The sequence below is a fragment of the Monopterus albus genome, unplaced genomic scaffold, assembly GCF_001952655.1.
Source record: "Monopterus albus unplaced genomic scaffold, M_albus_1.0 scaffold1.1, whole genome shotgun sequence".
NCBI classification, from domain to species: domain Eukaryota; kingdom Metazoa; phylum Chordata; class Actinopteri; order Synbranchiformes; family Synbranchidae; genus Monopterus; species Monopterus albus.
The window spans coordinates 1,546,519-1,554,053 of NW_018127881.1; the positions used below are offsets into that span (position 1 = coordinate 1,546,519).

A 7,535-nucleotide genomic window follows, 5' to 3' on the forward strand; every position below is an offset into this window, starting at 1 on the left:
ACTGTATCGCACACATACACATAGTCCCTCAGGCACAGGCGTACGCACAAACACTGCATTTACTGTAAAATACAACCAGCATTTCTTTTCATGCTGCCTGCTGCAACATATGTAACTTGGCCTTTGTCATGTAGAGGTAAGGCATTATAGTAGTGAGTTAGGCAATGTCTAAGCTGGAACAGTTCCACACAAGAACCACAGCCACCCTAGAGTCAGATTCTTTTCAAGATCAGGATATGGACATGCAGCTAGATACAATTTACATCCACTGCTAACATTCAGTTCCAACTCAGGAAGTAGGGTGACCTTTATGTGGTGCCTTGCTGGATAACATTGCATTGCACTGCAGCAAAATCTGAGCTAGGTTCAGCTTTGCTTTCTCGATTTGTTTGGTTTAGTTTTTTGCTGAAGCCCCCTGCACTGACATTTCCACTGAGCCAGTGTATCAGCCATATTCAAAATGAATAAGAGGGCTCCAGTTTTTAAAATTTTCTTTCTGAGCTAACAACATTTCAGGGCAAACTGTTAAACAGCTAATGTGCTGAGTTAGATGGAGGCTATCTCTGCTGGGGTTGAAACCTTGGTGCTTGGTTTTTATTCCAATTAAAATAAAATTTGCAAAAATTATCCAAAGTATGTTAAAACTACCAAAATCTACTGCTACTAGGTACCAGCAATGCACAGCCATGACCATGGCAGCTTTGTGGGTTGTCAGTTTGGAGTGGTGATAAGAGTGGCTCCTATTGAACTTTACCAAACTATAACATACTTCCCATGGATTGTCAGTGGACACTGTCCAGAGTGTTTTGCAGAATCATCCAAAATAATGTCTCTGGAAATAGGGCTCTAATATGTGTTTGTCCTGATTTTTTCCTGTTGTTTCATTTTTCACATCAAGACAGAAAAATCTGTGAACTGCACCTGACATAATAAATGTTACACATTCCTGATGCACATGTGCATCTTGGCACAATAAAATTACAACTTAATGAAATACTTGAACTTCTAAAACTAGCAACTGATCACAACATAGTGTAAAGCAGAAAATGAAAACCTGCTTTTCCAGAATAAACAAACATTAGTAGGCAATATTAAGTCACAAATGTGTGTGTAGCACTTTGGAGACACTGGGGCTTAAAATACCCATCATCCATCTATTAAAATAACAGTATAAATACAGCCACCCCTTATCTCGTTTTTCTGTTGCTTTGAACTGATTGTCTCTGCAGACAATTCTTTAAAATCTCAATTGCAGCAATTTGTCAGATACGCCTTATGGGTGGGAAAACTCCAAGTAACCACGGACAATGATTTTCCCATGACTGCAACATTTCCCCTTTCTATTATGTGTGCCCTCTGGCTAATACAATTCAAGCTTTTTAAAGAGTAATGCCTTTGCCCTCTGGGTGTCAGAGACTACAGAGACACCCTCCACGTCCATTCCTCTGTCTCATTTCAGCATCATTTGATGTTTTCAGTGTTATATTTCAGTAAAGACTATTGGCTACCATACCTGACAAATGTTGTGATATTTCAGGTTTGGTTAATTAATAACCAAAACAACAACCACAACCAAATTCAGTTCACTCTGGTCTCCACTAACAATGTCCATGTCCATGAATGACAGCACACACACAAAGTGACTTAAGCCTTGCAAGCAGTTTGAAAACAACCCAAACTCAATCTGATGAACCAAAATAACCTTCAAATACCAAAACCTGACATCAGTGAGCTAAGGGAGCAGACATCTTTCCATGAGCCTTGAAGCACAGGAGGAAAACTAGAAGATGAAGAGAGAAAGAGAAGAGTAACAGCGGATAAAAAAAGTGTGTCTGTATGTGTGAGTGAGTGTGTGTGTGTGTGTGTGAATCTTTGCTTATGTGTCCTATGGAGCATCCCCTGGCCTCTTCTCTCCGCTCGGCCCTGCACTGTGAACCTACATGGTTTTAGCCTGGGCCAGCGCAGACAGACAGCTGCTATTAAAACCTGATTGTTTCAGGTTCACAGGGTGTGAAAGGGTCTGATTGAGGGGCTGTGATCCCAGTGAGGGTGGTCTTGCTCCCCCTCTCTCCCTACCCCTAACCTCCCTCTTTCTGGAAGGTGGGAAGAGGAGGAGTGTTGGGGGGACTGCAGGCATCACGTGACACATGTTTCTTGCTGAGCGGACCAAAATGGAATCTGTACAAAAACACACCACTTGTTGCTGCCTGCCTCTGGGTATGTGCGTGAGTCACATGACCAGTGGACGATAGCGCCAGTAGAAGCTATGAAGAGTCAATTTTGGGATGTTTTATTTTCCAGATTCTCCTCTTAACAAAGCACAGTCACCACTCCGATTCCCTCTGCTTTACATTTTGCTTAAATTACATTAGGGATGCAAACTTAAACACACAATTCCACCTTTCATTGTTTTTACTGGCCTCAAAGAAGAACAAATCCATAGCACTAAACTGAACTGTATTCAGTGTTATCACTGCTGTGATATGGCTGTGGTAAACCAGATCAGCCCTCTCTTGGGAATTGGAGGACAGTTGCTTCCTGTATGGTCTATTTGTTTAAGAGCATTCCCATTAAGGAGCCTTTTGGCCTTAACACACTTGATAAAGACCAGTGAGGGTGAGGAAGCTCCCCTGCAGAGCTTTTCACATGTGGCCAAAGGACAAGTGCACTGTTCTCCCTCAAAATTCTCCCCCTTCTCAACCTTGAGAAGGGCCTGAGTGCCTCTCTTTAATGGATTACATTCAAAAAGATGCAATTTTACTTGATTATATATATTTTTGCTTTTCTTTAATCACAAAAAAATGTCTGAGGTGCTTGCACATTAGTTTTCCAGTTCACAGAAGATAGTTGCCAACACAAGAAAAGATAAAGTTACAAGCTTATAATAAAAACAATTTCAACTATTTTCACAGAATATCAAGACATCTCACAATAATTGCTGCTTGTCCAGAGTAAGCATTAAAAAAAATATCAATAATTTGATGCACAATTTGACTTTAAAATTGTCTAACAATTAATTTAAACTGATGTCTCCTCTCATGTTGTTGGAGATTCTAAAGACCATTTGGGATTTACAAATACTTTCTCTGTGCGGGTGAGTGTGTCTGGGTAAATACTATTTAGGAAGGCTGTGAGTATGTGTGCTTAACACTTCTCACTGTCACTTTGGAATAAATAAGTGTTTGGTTCGTCTATTGAGTCCAGTGTTGATGCTCTTCAATACACGGAGACTGCATGAAGACGAGTAGCCTTCTCTTCCCACATTAACAGCTACAGTCACATTTTACACAGATAATTAGATTAGATTCAATAACCTATCTCAGATTAGACACTGATTATGGACAGCTTTAATGCTTAAAAGAAGGGGGGGGGGAGTATTATTTTATCTAAAACACAATATCAGCCAGCATGTTTCAAGAAGCCCAAAGGGTTTCTCAAACATTTTTTCTGTCAGTTTATGAGGCATTTCTAGAATCTTGCTATCTCTGGAAGCCTCACACAGTGTTCACTGATGCTGTTGTTTTGTGGGTGTCCTAACAAACTCACATTTGGAAAAGATATTGGCACGTCAAGTATTTCAGGTTACAAGAAACAGCTGTTCGGAGGTTGCCCTGTGACCCCCTCTATGCCACATGATTTTAAACTGTGCTAGTAGTCAAAGATCGAAAGGAAGGGATTCCCAAACACATGGACGCATAAAGGCGAAAGAACTTACATTTTCGCAGATCTAATGTTTGATAAGAACATGGAAAAAATTACTGCAAGCTACTTTACGAGAAGCAAAATAAGTGAATCCACAAAAACTGGCGTAGTGACTGAAGCATTACATATTTCGGTCAGTTAGTAAAGATATTATGCAACTCAGTGAAAACTGGAGTAGACTATACAGAAAATTTTAAGTAGCCTAATTAATTTAAGTCAATACTTCCAATGCGTAAAAGTCACGCACTATAACTTGAAGAACTGTTGGCAATAAGTTATTATACTAACTTTTAAACCACTTTTCAAGTTTTTTTTCAACTTCAGAAAGTAGCCAACGAAAGTGATACATACAACCGAATAATAAAACCCAACATTCCAGACTTAAATGCATTTGTAACCCATCAGTGTGAGTTCAGAAGCAAATATGACTCATCAGTACTGCTTACCTCAGGCTAATGCGGGGGTATTCAGCATGAAACTCTGTGACTTGATTTCCTGAGTCCTTGGAAGAGCTAAGTGGGTCCAAGGACTGAGAAAGTCTGGGTTTCCAGTAAAGCTCCCTTCTCTCTCTTTCTCTCAACCTTCTGGCAGACGCGCTCGGATGGAGATGACTGAGTTCTATACATAAACCGAGATTTATCCTCTTTCAGAAGTGCCTTTCCACAGATTTTTCATCTGAGTCACTTTACGAAAACGGTGACAAAACTGAACCCCATGTCCGGCTATGGAGTCCCGCAAAGCGCCCAGGAGTTGGCTGCACAGCCAATGCGGGAATGCGCACCCCCTTCTCCTCCTCTCTCTCTCTGCAGTCTGTGGACCACCCCGAAACAGGAAGTTCGCTTTTTGTTTTTCTTAAAAAAGGACCATGCTGCATGCGTTTTCCCCTCAAAGTTACAAGCCACTATTTTATCCACCCAAACAGGTAGATTTTCAATTTATCGCCCCTTTTCTTTGTAAATAAATACAAATACATTTATAGCGACGCATTTAATTATATAAAGACATTGTAACATGCACAGCTTTATAAAATACGTGTATGGACATGACTGTATATATGAAGTACGTTCCTTTCTTGTAATTGGGGTAATCTAGCTATAAATGTTTTTGTTTACTTTAATAGTGTAACTTAATAGCAACCTCTCGGGCAGCGTGTGGCTGGGTAATGTGGGGATGCTGCAGCTCGCTGCGACTTGCCAGGAGAATCCACCAGAAGATCTGGACTGGAGTTTAGCCTCAGAACCAGGACCATGCTAAGGTTGAGAGCTTTTTGTTTGTGTTTTATGAAGTTAGCAAAAGCTAAGGAACATACAGTACATGGAACACACTTATGCACATTATATGGATGTAATCAGGAAACAGTCAGTAAAATGTGAAGGTGTTATGAACAGGTCTGCTTAATAAGTTTGTGAAGTCCCAATGTTACAGACTGCTATTTTCATTTTGTTCACTATCAGATGGCTTTACCTTGTGCTGGACTGAAGTCACTGATACAGAGTAGCCTTCTTCAAATGTGGAAATTTAAAAATGTAAATTATTTTGTCCCTAATTTCCAAAACGCTTCTCTGTGTATGATATTCGCCTCTAAAACATCAGTCCTCACCCAAATATTGTATTCACATTTGTGCTCCTTGTTTTAAAAATATTCTTAAAAAGAGTCTTTCCTGTCAACTGTTTTCATGGAGACATTTTTGTGATACAAAGCACTGATGTATTTCTCAGAACTTTCTCAATAAAACCCATTTGTTGCCACTAAAGTAGAAATATACATGTATGTATTTTCATGTATTTTCTAACAGCTGTTACTGTTAGATACTGTGTAGGAAAACACATTATTGAAATAAAATCAAGTAAACCGATATAACAATGCTAAATGTTAGAAAAAATGCAAGTTAAAATTCCCTTTAAAAAATGTATTTATATATTGCTTTTCACTCTGGTATATTTATTGAACAGTAGTACCAGAGGAGAAGCTAACTCAAGCTGAGTTACCAAACTGAAAGACTGGTTTCAGTAGTCAATATTCAGTTGCAGTGCTGTTTGAATGAAAGGGTTATGATTTTGTCACAGGTAACAGTTGTTTCTGTTAATAGCAGGCAGTTTAAGTGTGAAGTCTGAACAGTTGGTGACCTGAACTGAGGCTGGAGTTCATTGAGAACATACGGCCAGTGGTTAAATCAGATTTTGTCAATGAGAGTCATGGGCTTTAGTCCCAGTATAGCTGCTGCTGCAGCAGCCAAACAGGGAATTCTTGGATGTAAATCGGCACCACAGATGCTGGAGCCATATGCTTCATCTGACTGCAGAGAGAATCCAACACAGGGTCCACTCGAGATTATCAGTGAGGAGGGATTACAAAGGTGAAACCGCAGATGTAGTGAGTCCAAATATAGATGGTCTTTCTGGTCTTACTTATTGTGAAAGACATGTATTTGAATAATTCTTTTTGGAATTACCTTAATGCAATTTACAATTATTATTACACTAACAACTCATCATCTCTGTACCGTGTAATCAAAATTATAGATAAGAGCTGGTCAATTCTAAAGTATTAGGCACTGGTAATACTTATTATGAATATTCATGTAATTTGACTGACAAATAATAATCAAACTGTATTTTAAAGTAAAAATACTCATGCATACAGTGTAGTTCATAATGTTGCTATGTTTAATGAAAAGTTTGTTTTTAACTTTGAAAAAAATACATTTTACAATGAAGGATGGAGAGGAAGTGGTTAGGGGAGAATTAAAAGTTACAGATGTCTATGTAAAAGCCCATAGAGGGCTTAAAGTACTAGATGGATTAGAGACATGGTAAGTAATGTAGAAGGTAAGTCAGTAGCTTTAAGCCAAGCCATTCGGTTCAAGTGAACATTAGAGCTGGGAGCTGTAAATAAGATAGAACTTCACTGCTCATCACTTTTTTTCTGCCTGAGCATGTAATCACAAACTCTTTCACTGTGCTTTCACACATCCGCATCAGTAGAAGTCATTAAGTGGTGTTGGTATTTATTTGCACTTCTGAGATACGTATACTTTAATCTGCTGTGATAGATAGTCCCTCATTTATGTTGCAAGAATATTCACATAACCTGAAGTCTGTAGCTTCCTTATAGCTATATGAACTTTAAAGACCCATTCTATAGTTTGCTAAATGTAAAACAAGCATAACGTTTTATTTAACTGTTAAAAATCATTATTTGCTTTCTACTGAAAGTTAAAGAAAGTGTTTCATGGATGGAGGGTGACGGGGCATCCAGGTTTAGAGTGGCACGGGATGTGCATGTTAGCCAAGTGAGAGGGAGAGAAAGCATCTGTCACTAAGACTCAAGGCAGCTGGACACTATCTCCCCATGCAGTAAAATCCACAAAATCGTTTACAGGATTTGTTTTTCCATTGCAGATGGTCTTTTGCACATGTTTTCGCCCCATTGGTCCAGGGTCCCAGGCTGGCAGTGTTGCAGCTCTGCAGGTAGTACTTATAAGGTTGCTCTGTGCCTGCACTAGATTTCAGCTCAGGCCTTTACACACTGAAAAGAGGAAACGAGAGACTGCAGGGGACAGACAAAACACAGCGAGGAGCACGGCTGCCTGAACAATGTAAAACTGTATCCACTGCTGGGAGCACAGGTAAGAATTGATCAAATAACATATTGCTCTGTGCATATACTGCAGTTATTTTTGCTACACATGCACAAATTGAAATGTATTACATTCGCAGAGATGCTGGATATTTGCAGCTGTATATAGCAATAGTAGTTAGCATTGTATAATGCTACCACATTTGATTTACAGTGTTTCCACCATGCATTTGTTCAGTTGTATAGTGAAATG

At 39.3% G+C, this 7,535-nt stretch overlaps 1 protein-coding gene and 1 long non-coding RNA gene across 3 annotated transcripts in view; one reads left to right on the top strand and one right to left on the bottom strand.

Annotated features, from left to right (window-relative positions):
• The window catches only part of gli1 (GLI family zinc finger 1), a 46,257-nt gene extending 41,745 nt beyond the window's left edge, over positions 1-4,512 (bottom strand). For both annotated transcript variants that reach the window (XM_020606952.1, XM_020606785.1), the window contains exon 1: positions 4,149-4,512. The gene's annotated coding sequence lies outside the window, so the exon portion shown is untranslated. The remainder of the gene's footprint in view (positions 1-4,148) is intronic.
• A 44-nt stretch (positions 4,513-4,556) lies between these two features.
• LOC109964098 (uncharacterized) lies at positions 4,557-7,315 on the top strand. Its single transcript, XR_002275473.1, has 3 exons — positions 4,557-4,624; positions 4,823-4,957; positions 7,105-7,315. It is a non-coding gene; the product is annotated as an uncharacterized LOC109964098 (long non-coding RNA).
• The last annotated feature ends 220 nt before the right edge of the window (positions 7,316-7,535 follow it).